The 23,423-nt window shown below is 47.0% G+C and overlaps 1 protein-coding gene across 4 annotated transcripts in view; it reads left to right on the top strand.

Annotated features, from left to right (window-relative positions):
* The window catches only part of PLEKHG3 (pleckstrin homology and RhoGEF domain containing G3), a 66,017-nt gene that overhangs the window by 9,277 nt on the left and 33,317 nt on the right, over positions 1–23,423 (top strand). For 2 of the 4 annotated variants that reach the window (XM_033107540.1, XM_033107534.1), the window contains exon 1: positions 15,926–16,374. The exons of 1 other annotated variant lie outside the window; for it this stretch is intronic. The gene's annotated coding sequence lies outside the window, so the exon portion shown is untranslated. Of the gene's footprint in view, positions 1–15,925; positions 16,375–20,474; positions 20,620–23,423 lie in introns of those variants that run through there. One more of the 4 variants, XM_033107535.1, reaches the window with a different exon arrangement.

Here is a 23,423-nt window from a genome sequence, read left to right as displayed (position 1 = left end):
TCTCACTTAACAAGCCCCCCACCCCATCTGGTGTAGGTGGGGCCAGGGAAATGGAATGTTGGGGGTAGGTATGTTGTTTCTGGGGCCCTGGCCTGAGGAGTACCCACCCTGAGGGTGTTCAGCCCCCAGGCAAGTCTTCCAGCCACCTGGCCCGCGGCAGCCCAGGGTCTTCTCTCCCGAGAAGGCCTGTCTTAGCTTCCTCTGCGCCCCACCATCGGCCCACACCCCAGGAGGCTCCTGGCCAGCTTTCTGTCAGTGTCTCGCCCACCTCCGTGTCAGGCCTGCTGGGCCTCAGCGCACCACCCATACTTTACACAGTGGTACTTGACACATGCTTACACACAATCACACACACATACATGTTCACGCACACACACTTTGCAATCATTGACATGCATGTTCACACATAGCCATCTACACTTTATAAGTCACACGCAGTCACATGCTCACACATACGTTCACACAGGCGTGCACACTCATACATGTGCACACATTCACATATGCTCACACACTCACACGTACCGGTAATACTCTCTCTCTCTCTCTCTCTCACACACACACACACACACACACATTCACACCCAGCCTCGTACACACGCCCAGAATCTCCCTAATTAGGGCTCTGCTATGCTTGAGCAGGGGCTTCCTCTAATCGGCTCCTTAGTGGGTTTATAAATCAGTCCCCTGGGATAAGGTGCCCATTAGTCTTGCTGGGAGAATGAAAGCTGAGACAGAAAGAGGGCCGTGATAGAACCATGGGGGGACTAGACACCTGCCTGACTTTTGGGTTAAATCCTAGCTCCGCCATTTTGTGGTTGTGTGAACTGAGGCACTTGCCTTATTTCTACAAATCTCAACCTTCTTATTTGGAAAAGAGGGACAATGTTACCCATTTCATGGAGTTGCGCTGAAACTAGACAATGGATTTGAAAGATATAGCCTGGCATAAAAGAGGCAATTGCTATTATTTATTTCCAAATTCAATTGTACTTATATTTAAATTGAGTAACACTCACATGATTCACAATTTAAAAAGGCAGAAAAGGGTATGCAGTGAAGCCTCTCTCCCACCCTGTTCCCAAACGACCTAGCCTTTTTATCCACAACCAGTGTTACCAGATTCTCATATTTCTTTCAGAGCGATCTTTACATATGTGAATAACCATATATGCATATATTATTTTCTCACTTCTTCCCACAAGTACTATGTACTTCCCACTGTTCTGTGCCGTACTTTTTTCTCTTAACAATATATCTTAGAGGATGTTCCATATCCGTACATAAAGGCCTTCCTCATTTTTTTATGGCTACATTGAATTCCATTATCTGAAGTTACCATCATTTACTTAACCAATTCTCAGTGGATGGGACCTTTCGGCTATTTCTAGTCTTTTGCTTTTTCAAACAAAGCTACAGTGAAAAATCCTGTACAGACATCATTTCCGACAAGGTGGTGAGTATGTCCATTAATACTGTGAAATTTGTAAAATGGATACCAAAAGTTGCTTTTCCTAGCACATGGGTCACTCTTCCTCTTTCAAGGGCACTCACTTCTAAACCTCGAGCTGTAGGAAGTCTGATGGATGTCACAATACTACATACCCTGGAGGGCACTGGGTTTTCCCAGTGCCGAAAACCCACCCTGAAGACCCTTGCTTTGGCTGAAGAGACAAACCTTTCCTTTTGATTTGAGCATTTCAATTGGATTCAGTCTATACCTACTGAGCTAACACTGCCTGGATGTGGAAGGACAGTGATGAATAAGTTATAGATCTGCTGAGAAGGGCGTTTGCAAACCAAAGAGCATAGTGCTCATGCACTGGCCTATTGCTTCATTTAGTCAGCAGATAATCACCGGACACACACAACCTGCTACGCATGGTGCTGGGGATGAGGACACAGGGGAGACATGTGCCCTGCTCTCATGGAACCTGCAGTCACATGGTGTAGAATACACAGATGATACAAATCATGACAGTACAGCAGAAAGTGGAAAGAGCATTTCTCAGGTTAGGCCAACCCCAGAATTTTGAGGCAGGTGGGACACCTCTTGATTCTTCTTTTTTGAAGACCCTTCATATTTTCCCTGGAGCCACCCCAGAGTTTTGGTCCTCTTCCTTGGTTATTCTGTCACCTCCTTTCCCTTACCCACTCTGGGCAGGGCCTGGGAGCTGAGTTGGGGGTAGTGGTGGATGCTGCCACCCAGACACAGCTGGACACCTCAGACTTCTGCCCGATGTCAGCCTCACTGGCCTTGGGAGAACTGTTTTGGTCACTGGTGAGAGTGGGAGCTATAAATGAGGAAAGGTTGGCTATCACCCACTCCCCTCGAGGGACAGGGCTAGCCCAGTCCACAGCTTCTGCTTGGGGCTCTTTCTTATCGGAGCCAAAGCTGGCTCACCCATCCTGACACACAGGAAAGCAGCAATCTGATAAAACTAGGCTGCACCTTGGTGTCAGCCACTTAATGGGGTGGCCCTCCCAGGAATTTTTGCATATTAGATGACACCATGTTGAGGGCGTTGCTTAATGCAAAGGAGAGAATTGCTAATTGTAGGGGCCACCCAGGTGGGAAGATTTTATTTGGGTGGATACAGGGGATCTTCCCATACTGGCAGCAGTTTATTTCATTTAGGATGATATTTTCCATAATCTCTGCCCTGATTTTATTGTTTGAACTATAGCTGTAGAAATGAAACATATGCTTAAGTGTGGAATCCCTCATGTGCTGAGGCCCACATAGTCACCCAACTCGCCTTCTGAAAGGTCATCTCCGTTGTGACAGTGGACCCATAGAGTGGGAGAGTGGCATTGCCACACTGAGGGAACCACAAAGCCACAATTATGTCAGCATGGTGGGTTGATTTTCAACTTCTGGGATCAATCTATTGTAAAAGAGAAAGATTGAATTAATGTTATCGACCATAATAATATAAAATAGAAGTACAGCTGACAGAAGTTGGGGGTGGGAAGGTACATCTCGGTGGAAAGACAGGTCGAGGATCCTAATATACTCATTTTACTGACTGAGGAGGCGATTGAAAATTGACCCAACCAGAAATCAAGTGAAGTTTAAGTATATTTTTAAAAATATCTTTACAAAGATAACCAGTAGAATAACTGAAAATTGTAATAACTAAAAAGAGATTGGGGAGAAAGGTGGAAGTTGGCTTGGTGAGCTAAATCCTTAACCTTTCTCAGGCAGGAGTCACAGACATCTGAAGTTGATAAATAAAAGTTTCGCAGCCAATTCCTTTGTGTTGGGGTGATGATGGTTCAAGACAGAAAAGTGTAAAACTGGTTGTCTCTGAAAAGGAGGACCAGAATGGGGCAAGGAACAGTTGCTTTTCTCTGTAATCCCTATATCATATTTAAATTATTGGCAGGTTTTACTTTCACAAAACTTATGAGAAATAATTTCTCAATTTTCCACATTTTCCATAACAGGCATATATGATAATGTATGATAAGAGAATTTATCATAATTTATTTATTATTTCTTCATTTAAAAAATTTTAGTTGTCATAAAAACACATGACAAAATCTACCATCTTAACCATTTTTAAGTTTACAGTTCAGTACTGTTAACTATATTCCATTGTTGTGCAATACATCTCTTAAACTTTCTCATCTTGTGAAATGGAAACTTTATACGCATTGAATAACAACGCCACATTTTCCTTTCCCTTCTCCACAGCCTCTGGCACCCACCATTCTACTTTCTGTTTCTATGAATTCGACTGTTTTGGATAATTCATATAAGTGGAATCATACACTATTTGGCTTATTTCACTTAGCATAATATCCTCAAATTTCATCCACTTTGTGCTATGTGACAGGATTTCCTTCTTTTTAAGGCTGAATAATATTCCATTAAATGTATATATCACATTTTCTTTATCCATTCGTCCCTGACTGGACACTTGACGTGTTTCCACTTCTTGGCTATTGCAAATAATGCTGCAATGAACATGAATGTGCAAGCTTAATTTATTTTTTTTTAAAAAGGACATCACAGATAGATGTAGAAACTATGGTTAGAGAAAGTCCAGAATTTATTGAAGTCCTTCCTGGACCACAGCAAGCCCAGGGCATGAACTCTCAGGCTCCTACCTTCATCCTCCTGATAGCTAGGGAGTTGGTCAAGCCTCAGCCTCTTGGGAAGATCTGTAAACTGGCATGAGGTGGAGTCATGGAATAGAGTGGAAGGTGCACGGAAAGGAGCCAAGTTGGCATCAGCCGGGCGCAGAGTCCTCTTTGCCATCCATCCACTTCTAAAGTATTTCCCATTGTCGGTGTTCTCCCAGCCCTGCTTGTATCTACCTGGTGCCCTAGTCTGGCTTCTGGTACCTGAGAGCTGTGATCTGAGTTCAACACGAAGGCTTTTGATTAACTGACTTACTTCCCCACAGGTCACTTTTTTCTTTTAGTCTTGCTTGGGTCTGTGCCTTGGTGTTCATTTGCAGGGCTGGTTTAGGTCTGTCCTGGGTTATCAGGACCTATTCACCTAGTCCCGGACTGTCATGATAAAACAGATCCCTTTCTAGGCTGAAGGTTGTGGGTGGAGCCCTGTCATCCCTGCTGGCTGGCTTGAATGGTTTCCCACTGTGTTAGGTGACAGATTGTTCTTGGACAGGAAATTATTTAAGTTCAGCTTTTCCTCTGATGATCTGGGAGGCACTCTGTCAACACACATGGAACTGAAATCCCACAGGGCCCTGGTCAGTAATGGACCTGTGAGCTGGGGTCCTCAGGAACAGTGTGAGATACTTTCCACAGTCGGGAAAGAGTGGGGGATATGGAGTCTCCAAAATCACAGGGTCGTAGGGGCAGGGTGTTCCCTACGGGGCTATTGGGAGGCATAGAAGTTATTTCCTTCCTCACTGGACTGTGGCTTTGGGGCCACCTGGTAGCCTCAGTTGACCTTTTGTGAGGTCCTTTTAAGAGGCAGTGGCTCTCAGAGGGAGAGTCTCGGTGATGACAGTTGCCAGAGTTCAAGCAGCTGACGTCTGTGTTTAGGAAGGAGGGTGACACCAGGGTCTTCCCTGTTTCCCATTCTACACCATCTGCCTTTCCGGAGGGAGGTCGTTCATTAGGATATTCTGTTCCAATTTATCCTGCCTCTTCTCTTCCAAGCCCCGAGATGGGTGGAGGAAAGATGTTCTCTAGGCTTAGTGTCTGATACATAGCCATTAACCACAGGTGGCTATTGAAATTGAAATTCATTTCTATTAAATAAAATTTAAAATTCAGTTCCTCGGTTGCACTAGCCACATTGCAAGTGGTCAGTGGGCAGTGGCTACCATAATGGATATTGCAGATCTAGAGCCTTTCCACCATCACTCAAAGGTCTGTTGGATGGCGCTGCCCCAAGCAAGCCTCCTCTCTGTTTCCTCCCCTGTGATTGTGATCTGTCTGGAGTGATGGGAAACTGCCGCTCCCTTCGGCTGGGGACCCAGAGCTCACTGCCAACTGAGAATGAGTAGAGTGGACATTCCTTCACTCCCCACTCAATAGTGAGTCCAGAGCAGCCTTAGGCTCTGAAATCTTGCTCTTCCAGAAGCTGCCACCCCAACCCTTTATGTCACTTTAAGTGAGTTTTGGCCTGCAACAGGGATTCTCTTCTGCTTACCACTAAATCTATTTCATGAATTTTCCAGGGTGTAAGGGTGTCCCAACCTAATCCAGTCTTCTGATCCAGATCTCTTTCTTAAAACACCACGTCTCCTTGGATGTTTATCCAATTACTAATCCCGTGACAGTGTCCTGTGATAGATAACTGTTGGCTATATGCAGGCACTCCTGGCAATTAATCATTTGTTTCTCTGTGAAGAGTTTGTCTGGTAGGGTTGGGAAGAAGTGGGGACATTTGTCTATCTGGAAGTCTGTAATAGGGGTTTTCCAGAATAATGCAGTACAGCCTATCATCTTCCCCAGATATCAGTCCAAGGTTGTCCTTTTAGTCTTTCAGGTCCACCCCATAGCACGAGGCATGTATTCTCCACATGACAGCTAACTTTAGGACTCCGTCAATGAACCTCTTTTATCTGCTTTGTCAGGGATCCTGACAAAGGGCTAAGGAGAGGACTAGGAGGGAAACTTCCTCTCTTTTCACTGGGGTTGATAAGCTCGGAGAGTATAAATCTAGGGATGCCAGCAGGCAGCTTCCTTGCCTCACAACGAGAGCCAGCCTATAAAGTGGATCTCAGCAGAGTAGAAAAAGGGAGAGAAAACAGAGCCCTGCAATGCTATTAGAGCCACTGGTGCCTTACTAGTTTGCAAACTAATGTTCCTCCATCCATACCTGGACTTTTTATTAAAAGAAACAAAGCCTTTTCTGCTTAAGTTAGTTTATATTGAGTCTCCCTGTCACTTGCAATCAAAACAATCCTGATTAATCGAGTCATTAGGTCTGAATATTTGGAAGGAGGAAACCTCTGTTTGAAGACCAAATTCAGGCCGTTGCCAAGATACTTGTAAGGAATGACTGGCCTGAAATAAGAAACTACTCAGAGGTTCGCGTACCCCAGGATCATACACAGACCAATCCTGACCATAGTTTTGCCTCCCCAGCGCTGTCTTCTCCTCCTGATATTTTGTCTCCTCTTCAGCTCCCCCAAATCCTATCTCTCAAGACCCTGTTAGAGCCTACCTCTTCCAAGAAGCCTTCCCTGACCACCCCAGCCTCTACCCTCTGGCTTCTAGTATCAATTATAATTACCAAAGAACACAAACTGTCTCATACCATGTCGGCTTTCATTGTCTAGAATGGGACTTGAAAGATTTTACTGTTAATATATTTGCAGTTTGTCATCCCTCCCACCGGATCGGCGTCAACGATTGGATCTGATGCATTTGGGTCCTGGACAGGAGCCAGCATAATGCGTGGCACATAATAGAACCTTGCTGAATGTTTGTGGGTTAGAAACTTGTGGAAACCTGTGTGAGAGTGACAGGCGTCGAGTCTGTCTGCAGCTCTCCTCAGTGAGAAACAAGTAGTCCACTTAAGTGTCCAGGATGCCAGAGGGTTGCATTCCTCCAGCTTCTTACCAAAGGACGCTTTGATGTCAGGGAGTGAGGCGGGAGGAAGAGGAGCAGCCGGAGAAGAAAGTGGAGAAGAAGTGAGAATAACGACTTTTGCTTGATGGCTGAGACCTTTCAGGGAAGGTCTCCTAGGGAACCAGGGATAGTAGAGAAGAGAAGTGACTCTGTGCCCCAGACTCCTCTGAACTCCATAGGGGAGGATTGCAGACCAGGAGGTGAGCGTGGGGTGGGGAAAGGCACAGGTCTGAACCTGCTCCTCTTTGGAAATGCCTTCAAAGCTGGCTCAGGAGTCATGTGGGAGAAACTAGTGTCCTTATTCCACTGTCACTCTTCATTCTGGATCCATTTTAATGCAGCTGGAAATTACATTTTCCACCAGACTTGGGTCTGGATGGCATTCGGCTATTTGCCAAACATCCTACCCCAATCTTTGAAGCCCAGGATTTGCCAACATTGAAGCTATTCTAACAATTTAAATGCCTTTGAGTGATGAGGAGATCTTTGACATAAGCACATATCCTCATTCTTTGAAAGCCAACATTATTTGAATACATGCATCCTGAGTCATTCATCAAAAGGGAGAGACTCTCTTCCCTTCAGATGTGATAACAGTCACATCTGAGAGCACAGAAAAATACTGCACAGTTGGGCCCTCATCTGTTTTCTGGCTCTTCTCTTTTTTTTTTTTTTTTTAAGATTTTACTGGGGAAGGGGAGCAGGACTTTATTGGGGAACAGTGTGTACTTCCAGGACTCAGGTTCAGTTGCCATTGATAGTTGCAGGAGGCGCTGCCCACCATCCCTTGGGGGAGTCGAGGAATCGAACTGGCAACCTTGTGGTTGAGAGGATTCTCTCCAACCAACTGAGCCATCCGGGAGCTCAGTGGCAGCTCAGCTCAAGGTGCCCTGTTCAACCTTAGTTGCAGGGAGCGGAGCCCACCATCCCTTGCGGGACTCGAGGAATTGAACCTGCTACCTTGTGGTTGAGAGCCCACTGGCCCATGCGGGAATCGAACCGGCAGCCTTCAGAGTTAGGAGCATGGAGCTCTAACCGCCTGAGCCACCGGGCCGGCCCCTGGCTCTTCTCTTTTTGATTTGATTATACATTTCCGTCTGGGACAATGCCACGTTTTATACTAAGTTATGACTCCCAGAAACCAGAACATTCCACCAGTGACTACTGGATGGTGGTTGGATAGATGGATGGATGAATAGATGGATACATACTCAGTAAACGTGTATCTACAAACAATCAACAACAACAAAAACCCTGTATTAGTCAGGGTTCTCCAGAGAAACAGAATCAATAGGTTATCTATATAGCTATATCTCCTATATACCTATGTATCTATCATTTACCTACCAGTCTGCATACCCATTTAATCTTTTTATATGTATATAAATTGAAATATTATAAAGTGTATATGCATAAATAAATACAAACATTAAATATAATATACATAAATAGATTTATCATGGAATTACAGAGGCTGAGAAGCCCCGGGATCTGTGGCCTGCAAACGGGAAACCCAGGAAATGCTGTGGTTCGAAGTCCTGGGCGCCAGAGAGCCAATGTTGCAGATTCCAGTCTGAGTCCGGAGGCCTAAGAAGCAGGACTGCTAAGGGCAGGAGAAAATCAGTGTTCCAGCTCAAGCAGTCTACCAATTCAAACACTAATCTTTTCTGGAAACACCCTCCAAGACACACCCAAAATAACATTTAACCAGATATCTGGGCATCCCGTGATCTGGTCAAGTTGACACATAAAGTTATCATTTACCCTAATATTTATTAGGCATTTTGTATATCCCAGGCACATGCTAAGGACTGATAGTATCTCATCCTTAGAGATACGTATGTGTGAAAGTTACATACAGAAAAAAAAATTCTAATATTAGATGACTTCTAGGCCCTCTTCCAGTTACAAGTTTCTTTCACTTGATGTGGCATTAGGGAATATTGAGGTGGGGCTTGGGAACTTGACGCTTAGAAGCGTAATAAAAACAACATTGTTTTTACCTCTTTTTGTGGACTAGGAACTGTGCTAAGTGCCGTACAAATATTTCCTCACTTATTCCTGAATAATACACTATGAGATAAATACTACTACTCACCCCATTTTCAAATGAGGAAACTGAGGCACAGAGCCTAAGAAGCAGAGCTAGCATTCAGGTGTGTTGACTCAAAAGCCGGTGCTCTTAACAACCACCATGCTTCCAGAGAGACTGCAAAGCCCTCCATCCTGGTCTGGATGCCTGAGAAAGTGCCCTTGCATGGGCCATAGGGATACAGGTGAGATGGGGAAGGGAGAGCATTGTCATAGAAACAAGATCCACTGTGAGGAGGGGTAGCATGCATTGCAACTGGGGCTGAGGCTGGTTCTGGAAGCAATTCTGCAGGGGTCCCTGAACCGCGCAGGAGGCCAACAGGAGGCCAACGCCCTACTCCTTTCAGCAGCACTTGGTAAACCTCAGCTTTGCTCCCCCTGTCTCCCCCCAGGGCAGGAAGGACAGGATGTTCTCTGAGTTCTAGCAGCAGGACTATTCCTTGGGGGCAGGCAGCAGAGCTGTGATTAGGGCTTAAACGTCTGTGGTTGCCAGGCAAAGGCCCAGCCTTACCTTTTATAGCTGGCTGGCTTGAGCCCTCACAAGTATTTAGAGACTTTTGCTTTTTTTCCCTTCTCACCAGCTTTATGACCCTGAACACATTCTTCCTTTTCTTCCCATCACTCAATTTACCAGCCCTTGGACAAGTCTATAACTCACTTGTGAGCCTACAAGGATTTCTGGTGAGTTGTAAGACAATTCACACAGTTTGGTTGGGAAGAGTGGGGTGAGGACATTTCTTGGGTTTAATTTGCATAAGTTGCTCCCACTTCCTCTGCTTGGGCCTAGCGGCTCCTTGGGAGCTGGGATGAGGTATTTTGGTGGCAGGATGCTGGTTAAGAGCACAGGTTTAGGCTGCAGAGGGACCTGGGCCTGGGTACATTTCCTGAGTCTCCCATTAAGGGCCACATAGCCTGGGACATGTGATTCGGCCTCTTGAGACTTGATGTTCTCATCTGTAAAACGTGTGAGTACTATTATGGGTTGGCGGGAGGATGGAATGAGAATGCTGATGGAGCACTTCACGCTGCTCTTGGCATGATGCTACCTATCCTCAGACGCTACCTAGCAGGACAACTGCAGGCCTGGGATAAGGGTATTTGGATCATAGCATCCGAGCTTATAAAGCCAGGCTTTTCTCCCTAGATAAGCTTGGAGATGAATGGAAAAGACAGCTTTTCCTTCGCTAAAAGATCCAGTTTGGGGTCCTTTAAGATGGTAGGATTCAAGATTCCTAGGACTGCAAAAAATCCTGGAAATCCTCTAAGACTGGGAAGAGGACAGTTATGTAGCAGGAGAGTGAAAAAGAGAGGGGCCAAAGGCGCCCTCCACAAAGAACCACTCCTGAAGAAATCTGCGATCCTGATGGGAGTGGCTGGCAGCCACTGCGTGGGGTCTGTGAGCCTGGGCACTGCTCAGGTAAAGAAACAAAGTTACCCCATCCACATTTGGGTCAATTCCTCACCCCCCCACACCCCCCAGGAAAAACTGGTGACTTCAGAAACTAGATGGACTTGGTCCCAGTTGCCCTAACCTGGTTGTAACCAGCCCATGTTTCCTGTATGGTCTGGCACAGCAACCAAAGTCAGGGTATGCAGATCTGGGCCCGCTGGTTCTGTGGTGCAGCTGCTTTGTCCTCTTTGGACAAGATGGAGAAGTCAAGGCTGGAAACCCATAGGCCCCAGTCAGGAAGAAAACATCAACAACCAGAATTACAGTCAAGAACTGTCTCCATCTGCAAGTAACTGGACAATTATGTCCTATTAAGCCCTCGCTCGTTAATTTGTTTTCTGAGGGTTACAGCTGAGTACTCGGTGGGCGTGCCCCACCCTGCCTGTCACCAAGCTGTTGAAGATTAAGCATTTGTCATGAATCAAGGTGGAACTCTGCCACATCTGATTAAATGTAATAGCCTTATTATTCCAGCATCATGAGGTCTTAAAAGCCATGCCCTTTTATCTTTGGAGCACTGGGAGGGATTGCAGGGGTGGGGGTGGGGTTATTGTGAGTCCTGTGTTTCAGGGGAGGAAGAGGAAGCACCAGGAGGGGAAGACACGGCAGATTCAGACCAGTGGTCTTCAAAGTGTGGTCCACAGGATCTCTCTTGCATCTGAATCACTTGCTTTTAAAAATGCAGATTCATGGGGTCTGCTTCAATCCTGAGTCGGAAACTTCCCAGATGATTCTCTGAACACTCAGGCCTGAAAATCTCAGATAGAAGTGGAAAGCCTTCTGGGATATTAACAACATTGATCAATGAGGTACACAGACAACTCAAAACACCCATGCAGCCCATAGTGTCTAAACGCACCCCAGAAAAACTTTCACTTCAGCATTAGGCTGGGTAAAACTTGACTGTGCCATGCTTACACTTCATCCATCTACAGGTGGGGGTGCAAATAGAAGAATTTCTGGCCCAAAGGCCAGAAGTCAGAAAAGAAACAGCACGTTTGTATATAAATCAACCCCTAGATCATCAAAAGATAGTCGTAATTCCAACTCTCTGGTCTCAGGTGTTGTAAACGCTGACTTACAGACTCTTTATCTGTTGATAATGAAGGTGAACATAAGTGATCTCCAGAAATGGTTCACACGTGGCTCCCAGGTTCTTGAAAAACCACAAGTGATTGGCAAATGTTTCTGCTGCAGACACAAACTCAAACAAACAGCTCATTTCCTTCAAGAGCTCCCCACAGCAGTGTCTGTGAGCCTGAAGGTAGTGAGAAGGGGAGAAGTCTTCCTCTCCCTTCCCCCACACTTTCTTCCCCTTTCTGAAGTCAGATTTTTTCTGACACTAAGGAGTTCAGACTGGGGGAAAGAAGCTATTGATAAAGAATTTCAGGAATGGGACCCTCCCTCCAAGGCCACTGCCCTCTCATAGTTAGTTAACAGACCTACCATTTTATTCTTTTATTCCTTTCAGGAAGCCTGGGGGTCACAGGGCACTAAATCACTGTCTTCTAAGGCACACATTACATTGAACTTCATTCAGTGTGCTCTGGAGAAATGCAGAGTTGGGTCCTGCCCACAGAAGATTTTGATAGGATTCTGATAGATTCTGATTACAAGCAGCCTGGGTAACTCTGGAATGGGTGGTAGTGGCTCGCACTTTTTCTTTATAGCAGATTTATTGAGATATATTTCACATACCACACAATTCACCCATTTAAGTATACAATTCAATGGTTTTTAGTATATTCAATATTTTCAGTATTTGTATCACTCATAAAAGAAACCCCAAACCTGTTCAGTCATTCCCCATTTCTTCCAACCTACCCCTACTCCCACTCCAGCTCTAAAGCAACCACTAATCTACTTTCTGTCTGTATAGATTTGCCTATTCTGGACAGTTCATAAATGGAATCATACACATGTGGTCTTTGTGACTAGCTTTCACTTAGCATAATCTTTTCATAGTTCATCTATGTTGTAGTATGAATCAGGACTTCATTCCTTTTTATGACTGAATAATATCCTATTGTATGGATATACATTTTGTTTACCTATTTATCAGCTGATGGACACTTGGGTTGTTTCTACCTTTTGGCTTATGAATAATGCTGCTATGAACATTTGTATACAAGGTTTTGTGTGGACAATGTTTTCATTTCTCTTGGATATATACACCTAGGAGTGGAATTGCTGGGTCACAGGATAACTCTGTTTAACCATTTGAAGAACTGCCAGTGTTTTCCTATGCAGCTGCATCATTTGACGTTTCCACCAGCAATGTCTGAGAGTTCTAATGTCTTCACAATCTTGTTAACACTTATTATGTGTGTTTGATTTTGGCCATCCTAAAGGGTATGAAATGATATTTCATTTTTTTTCTAATTTGCATTTTCATAGAGGCTAATGATGTTGAGTATCTTTTCATGAGCTTATTGACCATTTGTATATCTTCTTTGGAGAAATGTCTATTTAGATCCTTTGCCCAGTTTAAAATTGGGTTATCTCCCTTTTTATTATTGCGTTGTAGGACTTCTTTACATATTCTAGATACAGTCTCTTATTAGATATAGGATTTGCAAAAATTTTCTCCCATTCTTTGAGTTATCCTTTTACTCACTTGATGTCTTTTGAGGCGTTAAAGTTTTAAATATTGTTGATGTTCAATTTGTTTTTTCTTTTGTTGCTGTGGCTCACACTTTGAGAAACATTGCTAAAAATGCAGCTTGAAACTCTGAGACCTCAAAGTATGGCAGTGCTTTATAAGTCACCTTTGACAGGGATTTCATCCAATTTTGGGTTTCGTTCCTTTCTCAGGGCTGGATACAGAGTCTCAGGGGACTTTCACCGTATTTAGATCCCCTCCTTCTTCTGAGGTCTACCACAACAGAGCAGCTGAAATGAGTTTGGAAATGTCCTTTATTGTGGAAACTCAATGGCCTTTGTCTCTGGGATTTGAAATTTTGATGCAAATGTTGGCAGCTAAGAGTTAGGAAGGAGGAGGGGAAGGGCTGGGAGAAGAAACCCTGCCATTGATTTTCATCATGAGTCATTTCAACTCTGTGTTGTCTTGGTTTTCTCACCCATAAAATGGGGGAAAATACCTCCATCTCCCCATCTCAGTGGGGGTACTGTGAAGATTAATTAATCTGTATTTGTTAGAACACTTTGAGATCTTGGATTAAAGACATTACTGAGGCACAAGGTATTATTATAATAATAAATGATTTAATAGCAGGGAGGGTGAGGCTACTAAAGCTAGAATCGGGAAGGGCAGGAAGGGGAGAGGCTTTGAATTGTAGAGGGGCTGCAGCTTAGAGCTCTTGGGGCCAGATTTTTATTCTTAAAGATGAGACTTTGTGATTTCTCACAAACTCTCTGGGTTGTTTAATCTGAATTACCATTGGTTTACTGAGCGCTTCCTATATATATGGCTTCTGCCATAAGGAAAGATAAAAATCATTTTTGGAAATAAGTTATATTCACAGTAAAACAATTAGAAACAATGCAACACATAATCAAGTGCTGAATTGAATATAACGAGTGTCTAAAAGAAAGAATAGATGGTGGTGAGAACAGTGTTCTGCTATGAATCCCAGTCTACCACACACTAGCTGTATGACCTTGCTCCAGTTTCTTCTGGGACTGCAACTGTTCATATAAGGGGCTATATGTCTAGGGCATAGTAAACACTCAACTGTTGGACTTGTCTGGAATCTTGTCAGGCTGTGCTTTTGCTGGTTATGTAATTTTCACCACATTGCTAGATACCTCCCCGTACTCAGTCATCCCATCTGAAAAATGGGCTTAAAGACACTTCCAAGGTGGCTGTAAGGATGGAGGGCAACCATGTTTGTAAATTGCATGGCATGGGCCCTACAAATGGTAAGCATTCACTAAATGAGTTATTATTACTGTCATTAACACAATTACCTGCCCTACCTGAGGAGTAAGGGGTGCAGTCATAACTTAGTTAAGTCATGGGCCTTCTCTGGAAGCTGGAATTTGAGGCGGGCAGGAAGGGCTTAATGGGATTCAGGTGATCAGACAAGAAAACAAGATCAAAGAAAGTCGGTAGCCTTACGATGGACTGCCCCCTGGAAGGCAGGAAGGGACTGGGGCTTCTCAGTTTTTCTCCTAGCCTGGAGCCTGGCCGGCTGTATCTTGTGTAGAGCCTTGGCGGCTGTTTACCTCCAACCCGCGTTCCGCGGTCTCCACTTTCACCTTTCCAGTCGGCCAGTACAGAATTGGAAAGCTGGAGCTGACCCTCCCTCCTCCCTGAGGAATGTGGGTCCCGCGTCCAGGGTCGGCCAGGCCCAAAGCCGTACCTCCTCCCCAAGTCAGGAGCCGGGAGCCCCGCTGTCTTAACCCCACCCCACCCCCCCCCCGAGATCCTGTTTCAAAGTCACCTGAAAGCCATTTCCTTCCGTGCCCGCCCTTTCCCTCCCCCCCAGTAAATCACCTGGAGCTTGCATTTACCTGGAGTAGCTTTCTCTTTTTTTTTAACGTTTGTTTTTAACAAGAATTCTGTAAGCGCAGTTTACTATACACACTTGTCTACACCTGGATATCAAATATACCCAATAATTCCGATATCAACGTCCCTTTCCTCCTCCCTAGGAACTGGTGATAACGCCTAAACAGTGGGACCTCTTCCAGGGTCTCATCCTGGGCTTCTCTCCTCTAGCCTTGTGCTGGGACAGCCATCTTTTTTTCAGGACATTTTTTGATTAATTATTCCGGGTTTTTAAATGTATGCTCTTGCTCAAAATGTGCTTTTTGAGTGTCCTTGTCCCCCATCTCCCACTTTCCAGGTGTGTACCTTTCCATGCCCATATGATCGCATTTAGACGTAAAAACAGGAGACATTCTAGGTCTTCATTTTACAAAAATGGGGTCCTCTGTTACATTTCCGCATCTTTTTCCCCACTTAACAGTGTTTTGGCGACTCCCTCTAAGTTATCGGCTTCTTCATCTCTTTGTCAGCTTCTCTGAGGTCCGAATTTACATCTGTAAAGAGTTATGGGGACCGACTTTCCGTGAAGAATTCAAGACGTGCCTTTCTGACTCAGGAAAGCCGAGGTGACCTGCTCTGGTGGGATCAGGACCCCCAAATCGGATCTCAAGCAATAACTCACTTGAAAGCCCCCTTTCCTGTCGGTACAATGGGGGATGTTTGGGTCGTCCGGTGCCCTCTCGGAAGGCAGTGATATCAGGTCTGTGACACCAAGGTGACCTCCACCACGTGCCTCTTTGTATCATGGAGCAGCTGGACTGCCCGGAGCCTCCGCTCGCTCGCGGCGGGCCTGACACGGTGGGCGGCGCGCTGGCCCCACCTGCGGGCGTTAATCATCAGCCGCTCAGGAGCCCAGCCGCCGCCACAGCCTTTACCCCCGGCTCCGGTCGCTGCGCCGCGAAGTTCCCCCCTGCCCCTGCGAAGCCGCCAATTGCTGGATTCCAGCCGCGGCCAGAGTCTCCACCCACAGGAAAAATTCCTGGTCCGCCCCTCCCTCCCTCCCTCTCTCCTCCCTCGCGCTGCAGCCGGGGTTCGGCCCCGACTTCCTGCCGGGCGCTGGGAAGCGGTGCGCTGACTGGGGTCCCCGGGGGCCGCGCTTGCAGCTGGCCACGTCCCGGGCCAAGGGGCTGGCAGTGGGCGGGAGCGGCCGGCAGCCTCAGCCTCTTCCGAGAGCGACTTTCAAACTCGCGCCCGCGTCGTCGCGGCACCTGGGCAGCCTCTTGCGTCGCGCGTGCCGGACCCGGCCGGCGGCCACCACTCGGTGAGTGCCCCTCGGCTCTCCCCTCTTCCTCTGTCAGTGCAGTCCGCAGGGTGGCAGTGCCCAGATTCATCCCGAGACCCCCACCCTCCCGGGACACCCGCTCAGCCGCCTGCGGGGTGTGGACTCCGGGCGGCCGAGGAGGGCTTGGGGCTGCGTTGGCTCCTCCCAGGGCGACCCTCCCAGCCCAGGGCTGGAGCGGAGGCTCGTGCGTGGAGACATTTTCTGTCCTCCAGCCCCCACCCCGGTAATGAAAGCGAACGCGCCGGGTAGCTCCAAGAGGCTCAGTTTGAAACCCGGGAAGCCCTCGAGGCTGTGTGCGCCTACCCGCTCCCCTGCGCTCTCGGTAGCCTGAGGGCTGGTCCTTGCCCGGGACTGTGGGCCCCGTGGGTGGACTCTTCTAGGAAGGACCCAAGCCTCCGGTCTTGGGAGCTCAAGAGGCGCCAGGAGCTTGTTTCGGGTTGTGCCACACGTTGCTGGCTCTTGGGAACCTCAGCTCCTGTCCTGAAGGGATTAGACTGAGTGCCAGAAGTGGGGTTTCAGGGAGCGGAAATCACTGCCTGCCACGGTCTACCTCGACCTAGCTTACGCCTGAAGTCAGTTTGCTCCGTAATCTCAGGCCTTTGGTTCGGAAAGCTAGGATAAGGTGTGCAAACATGAAAGTTGCAAGACATTTTTAGGTAGCCGCTTTTACTCTTTGGAGCTGCTTCTGAAAACAAAAGGAAGAACGGAGTGGGAAATCTAATGGTGGGAGGCTGGAGAGGTGTGGCCTGGGGGAGGAGGGCGGTGTTAGTGGCCGCTGTAAGAGTTTCATCTCTGAGGTCATTCGCTAAGCTGTTGGCAGATGAAGGGGCCTGTCCCCTGCTCTGGGGCCCCCAAGAGGCGACCCAGACTGCATCACCCTAGAGGGAACCCTGGATTGGGGTTCCCAGACTCTCCCCAGCCGGGCCTCTCATGCAGCCTCATCAAACGGAACTTGCTGGAGAAATAAGCAGGGAGAGTAGTGACAGTTCCCTTTCCCCTGTGCGTAGCATATCCCCTGCCTCCCTTCAGCAAAGTGCCTTTCCAGCCCCTCCTCTGCTGGACGGAATGGAATCCTGAATGACTTAGCTGGGAGTACTCTACCCCAACTATCCCCAGAAGAAAACCTAGGGAGTAAGAACCAAAAGAAGGTGTACCCGGTCTCTTTGTTACTCACCCCTTCCCTGCGGTGCTGGGACGCCTCATCTCCTCCTTCTACACCTGCTGATAATACTCTGGCTGCCTCTGCTGCCCCCACTTCCTTCCAGGAGGGTTGGGCAACACCTTGCTTCCTGGGTATCTTGTTCTGGGGATGGGGCAAACCAAGTTCTAGAAGCAGAGGGAGGGATTTGTGTAAGAATTTGGGGGGTTTTCTACTGCCTTTTATTAGAAGTGACAGCAGGGAGAATGGAAAGAGCACTGGCCTGGGAGTTCAGCACAGGATTTTGCCTGAGTTCTAGTCCTAGCTCTACTGCGTGGCATCAAAGACTGGTAGTCACTTGGGCAGGCAGGCAGTAGATTAGCCTGCTCCATTTACACAAAGGCCAGAGAGCCCAGAGATAGGAGGTGATTTGGTTCCTGTTGGCCACATAGGGACCAGAATTCAGATTTCCTCACTCTGTCTAATCCATGCTTTTCCCCACATGACCTGGACAAGTCACATATCTTTTCTGACACAGTTTCCACATGAATAAAGTGGGGTACTTACTTGTCTCCTCTTCCTCATAGAGGCTGTGGTGAGGATCAAATGAAGCCATATGTGTGGAAAGTGCTCCATAAACTATACAAAATAAAGGGGTCACTGTGGCTATGAGGGGCCCTCAAAGAGCCTTGTAATAGACTGGGTGCATCCCCTGTGTACCACAGGAGATGGCAGATACCAGGAGCCAATGGTGAAAGTTGACAGCCCTGGCGTGTAATGTCTCCGCTCCAGAGTAAACATTTGCCTTACCAAATCCACAGCTATCCCAGGGTCACGGTGTTTACACTGGAGGAGGCCAAAGGCCATGGCCTGAAGGTGATGACCAGGGTTGGAGGGAAAGGGGCTGCGGCTAAGATTTATGGGATGCCCCCTCCCCCCCCCCCCGCCCCCCCCCCCCCCCGCAGAACCTTGTGAAGTCTCTGGCTCCAAGCCTGGAGGGTTGCTACAAGCCCAGGCTGGCGCTGACCTAGGAGGGTTAATTGTGAAGCCATTTAGCTATTCTCTGTTGTGTTGGGGGTTGAGGGCACTCGGCCTTGGGAGGGTGTTGCCTGTACAGCTGCACTGAGGGCTGTCTTCAGCTCCTCATTGGTCCCCCTCCCCCATCTCAGGCTGCTTCTCTGGCCAGGCCGCTGCTCTGGCCCGCCTCTCTGGCCAGCTGCGTGTCCATAGGCCTTTGTTCCAGGCCCACCCTCCCCAGCAGAAGCCCTCACGCTGGGTCGCTGGCTGCTGGAAATCACTACTGCCAGCAGGAAGGTTCTACTGGAGTTGCAGAGGACCTGGCAGACACTCATTTCCTCTTGTAGGGCTCGTCTTGGGGCCCCCAACTTGCCCCTGGCCAGATTCTCTTACTATCTTTTCTCATCTCATTTCTTCCCCTTAATGGATGGGTCATCCTCTTTTTCTTCCTATACTCATGCCTCTTAGTTCTGTTTTAAACCATTCATTAATTCTCTCAACAGTTATTTATTTGATACCTCCTATAGATATATGCTAGATGAAGGAGACACAGCAGTGAACAAAATACACAACACTCACTGACCTACGGAGTTGACTTCTAGTGGGGGAAACTGACAATAAGCAAGACAGGCACTTGAAATAGAGAGCATGTTAACGATCAGCAGAAAAATACCACAGGGAAGGTGGATGTGAATTGTCATGCAAGGGATGAGATGATGTTTTACACCCGGTGCCTCAAGGAGCGATTTCTCTTCATCTCGGATTTCCTTTTCTTGAAACCCAGTTCAAGCCACACACCATGGCACTGAGGAGCAGGGTTTGGAATTGGATGCACCTGGGTTCAGGTCCCAGCTTGACACCTTACTAGCCCTGTGGTGCTGAAGTCCTTTGCGCTTGTGTTTCTCACCTGTAAATTGGAGTTAGTCATCATACCTACCTTGTATGGTACTGTGAGCGTGAACGTTGAGATCATGTATGGTACATGCTTGGCAAAGCCTAGAGAGGTGTTCAATAAGTGATAGTCTTTTGTGATTTCTCCAGCCAAATCCTGCCGGGGTAGCCTAAGATAGTTAATGCTAAGGACTGTAGTTTTCCATTTTAAATATTAGGAATAGGGAATTAGGGAGAGGTGAAAATAGAAATCCTAGTTAGTGCAGACTTTCTATTTAGTGAGGTTTTTCTAACCGACACTAGATTCCTGATGGTTGAAAATATGGGACTCCTAGGTGGGTGCTGCTTCCCTTGATGACAGGGTAAGCTGGGGCAGCTCTGACTCTCCCTTACTCTGGGATTCCGTGTTTCCAACCAGCCCTGATGAATCACACCTTAGTTTCTGGCCTCTATATTCTGCCTCATGCTGGGAAGGCTATCAGCTGGGAAGGCTATCCTGGGGAGGCTGTCCGCCCCTTTCCCAATGTCATGTAGAAAAGTTATGCTCTGGGGAGGAGAGAAGGGGATGGGCAAATGAGGAACTAGTGCGTGTGTGTGGGGGAGCTGTTCTAGGAGAGCCTGGCAGGGGTGGCTAGAGGATTCTGATGGAGGCTCAGAGGCAGCCCCGAAAAACGTTTCCAAAAGTGTCCATCCACCCTGGGACAGAATTTAGAATAACAAACGGACAGACACTGACAGACACTCTGGTCTGGCTGGACTCTGACTGCTCAGCCCTGTCTTGCTTCCACCCAGATAGTCAGAAGTCTCTTCTCTTCTCCGACCTCAAAGGGAGGGGCCCATCTAACATACTGTCAAAAGCTGTGGTGAGTGGTTTCCTGGGGGCCCTACCCTGGCCCAGGAAGTGGGGACGGGCTGTGAAGGGTGGGGCCCGGGGAAGTGGTCATCAGCCACACCACTCCCCCCGAGGGCACCCTACTGCACACGTAGGCCAGCCTGGCAGGCTCTGCGGTGAAGCAATTTTCTGGGCCTGCCAGTTGGTGCGTGGGGACCAGCTAAAGCTAGATATAATCTGGTCTCGGAGGAAGTTGCAGAGAGGGCCTCAGATATTTTTCTGATATTGGCGATCTCAAGTCATCGGAGAAAGAAAACTGGGCAGGGTCAATTGACCTGTGATTGTGGTAGGTGCATCTAGAGATGCCAGCAGCCCCTCTGGGAGTTAGCTGTCTGGGATAAAGTCTGGCCTTGCCCACTGGGTCTCTGCTCTGTTCTTCTTTTGACTGGAAACTCTCTGAGGGCAGGAACTGTGTTTGACGCGTCTTTGTTCCCACGTAGCATCCAGAACAGTATAAAGTGTAATCAACAGGCTGCGATGAGCTTGCACTGGGGTCCTATCCTGAGAATAATCTGGTCTTGGTGGTCTCATCTACTCCAGCTTTTGCTCCATGAGGTTAGGGGGAAGAAGGCAGTGGTGGGGTTAGCCGAGCCCCAGAGGGGCTGTTGCCATCTGGGAATGCAAGCAAAGGGAGAGCGGGCCTTTTTATAGTTCTTGCTGGCCTCTGGGGAGGGAGCCTTGTTTTAAGCTCAAGGACTGGATTTTTAAGGACTCTTAAACTCTGTTTCATGTGAGCAGACTGCCGCTGAACAAGGTTCCAGTGGGTGCAGTGGCGTCTGCATGTAGACTTTGGGAAACACAATTTGAGAGTTCTAGAAGTTGCTCTGATCTGGTTGAGAATGGAGGGAGGGTACAAGAGGAGGGAAGTCTATTTTACTATGGTAATAGTATCCCAAGAGGGGAGAGGGATTCTGCAGGTACTGGAAGCTTTTAAAACTCTTGTCCTTTATTCCCCAGGCTGCAAGAGTGTGTGTGTGTGTGTGTGTGTGTGTGTGTGTGTGTGTGTGTGAGAGAGAGAGAGAGAGAGAGAGAGAGAGAGAGAGACAGAACTGGAGGTTCTTGAGCAATAGAGGAAAGTGTTTATTGAAAGGAAAAGGGAACCAGTTTTCATGCAGCCTCTCTCTGTCCTGCACGTTGCTGTGTACCCTGTGCTCGCTGCATGGTAGGATTCCAGCAAACATTTGTTGAATAAGTCAAACCTTACTGTGTGATGAAACTTTAGGAATTAAAATATTTTCATGCTCTTCACACAAGTTCTTTTCCTGTCTGAAAGTGCCCAGGATGTAAGATTCTAAGACTCTGTACTCAGCTGCTCTGGCAGAGGGGCAGGCAGACCTGTATTCCTCCAGTCTGGAAAAGTGAAAGGGTCCCACCTGGAGTCACTGGGTCCCGTCCTCCCAGGCCTGCACAGAGGTTGCCCCCAGGTGGACAGTAGGATGTGCTTATAGTCTTGAACATAGTTCATCCCATAATATGTCTCATAACATCCCATAACACTCTCCTGTCCTATTCAGGACTTGGCTACCCAGCAGCCGTGCTTTTCTGTATATAGCCAAGAAGGCCTCAGATCAACCAGAACTCAAATTCCTCCATTTTTTTCACACCCTCCCCCTCAAACCCTGTCTAACTTTGATACATAAGCTGTGTCATCCTATTTCTAAGCCCACAACTGAAAGGAAACAGCAAAGAAAAGAGTGTAAAGAGACTGGCATTGAGAGGGAACATGATGGCAATGCAACTGAGAGTTAACAGAATGCATAGAAATCAAAATGCTATGAAAAGCCAGTATTAATGGAAGAGCCGGGGGTCATTTATTTCAGGGAATGGCTTGGCACACCTCCGCCCTTAGGGGAAATCATCATTTTGATAATTGATGCTTTGCTGGTAATTGTGATCTTGAGTCATCAGGAAAAGGTTAAGTTATGTTCCCTTGACTCTGTTTAGGAAGGCAAGGAATGAAGTGGATAGCATATTTTTAAAAGATTCCCAATCAGATTGACTAAAATATAAAAAAAAAAAAATTGATACTTAAATAATAACATCACTAATCTTCTCAACAAGGCAAAATAAGTGCTGTCACTCCCAGCCACAGATGAGGAAACTGAGTCCGCACAAGGTTGGTCTCTCGGTCTCTCGTCCCCGATCACTCGGCTAAGACTTGGCAGGGATGAGGTTGGAACTTCTCAGTAACTCTGGAGCACATGCTCTTTGCTCTAGCCCGGACTATATCGAAACTCAGCACTCTCTTGAAAATGGGGCTTTTTGGACAGCTCTTTCTGCAGGGGGTCCAGCCCCTGGACAGTAGAGCCACGGTGTGTCCAGCCTTAATTCAGCTCCATCTAAACCGACTGCCAGTTATTCCAAAGGGCGTTGCTTCAGTGGAAACAAGAATGCTTTCAGTATATTTCCATTTTAAGCACCTACCTGGGTGCCACACAGCACTTTCTGAGGCCAGAAAATGACAGGGAGGAGCTGCAATTTCAAAAATCCCAGGCCTCTTTCCATGAGGAGCTTTGTTCCTTTGTCCTGGTTCTGGATGCTGCTGAAAGATGCTGTGCTGTGCAGTCTTGGTGCTGGTTGTTCCTGCTGATCTCCGGGGTGGCGGGGGCCTGCCCCTGTGTAGGAACCCCTCCCCCCATGTTCCCACCATCCAGATCTGGCAAATGGTAATTTTATCATATTTACTTCTCTCATTTATCATAGAGCTGGAACATGGCAGATGCAGTTGAAACTTCCTTTGCTTTTCTCCCTAATTCCTTTCTCTTCCCCCCCCCCTCAGAGGTAACATTCTCTTGAATATGGTGTTTATCGCTTCTATGCATGTTTTGATACTTTTTACTATAATTTGTAAGTTATATATCATGTTTTAATTTCAGTGTATTATTATGTTGAATATGTTCTTCTTGAACTTGCATTTTCTATCCAACGATGTAGTCTAGATTTATCCATGTTGATATATTTAAATCTAGGTTATTCATTTAACTGTATCTGTCGGTATACAGTGTATACTTATATCAGTTCCCTTATTAATAGACATTTAAGTTGTTTCCGTTTTCGCACCAATATAAATAATACTGTATTAAATATCCA

This window comes from Rhinolophus ferrumequinum, chromosome 6, assembly GCF_004115265.2.
Source record: "Rhinolophus ferrumequinum isolate MPI-CBG mRhiFer1 chromosome 6, mRhiFer1_v1.p, whole genome shotgun sequence".
NCBI classification, from domain to species: Eukaryota; Metazoa; Chordata; class Mammalia; order Chiroptera; family Rhinolophidae; genus Rhinolophus; species Rhinolophus ferrumequinum.
This window is presented reverse-complemented; position numbering and strand designations above follow the sequence as displayed.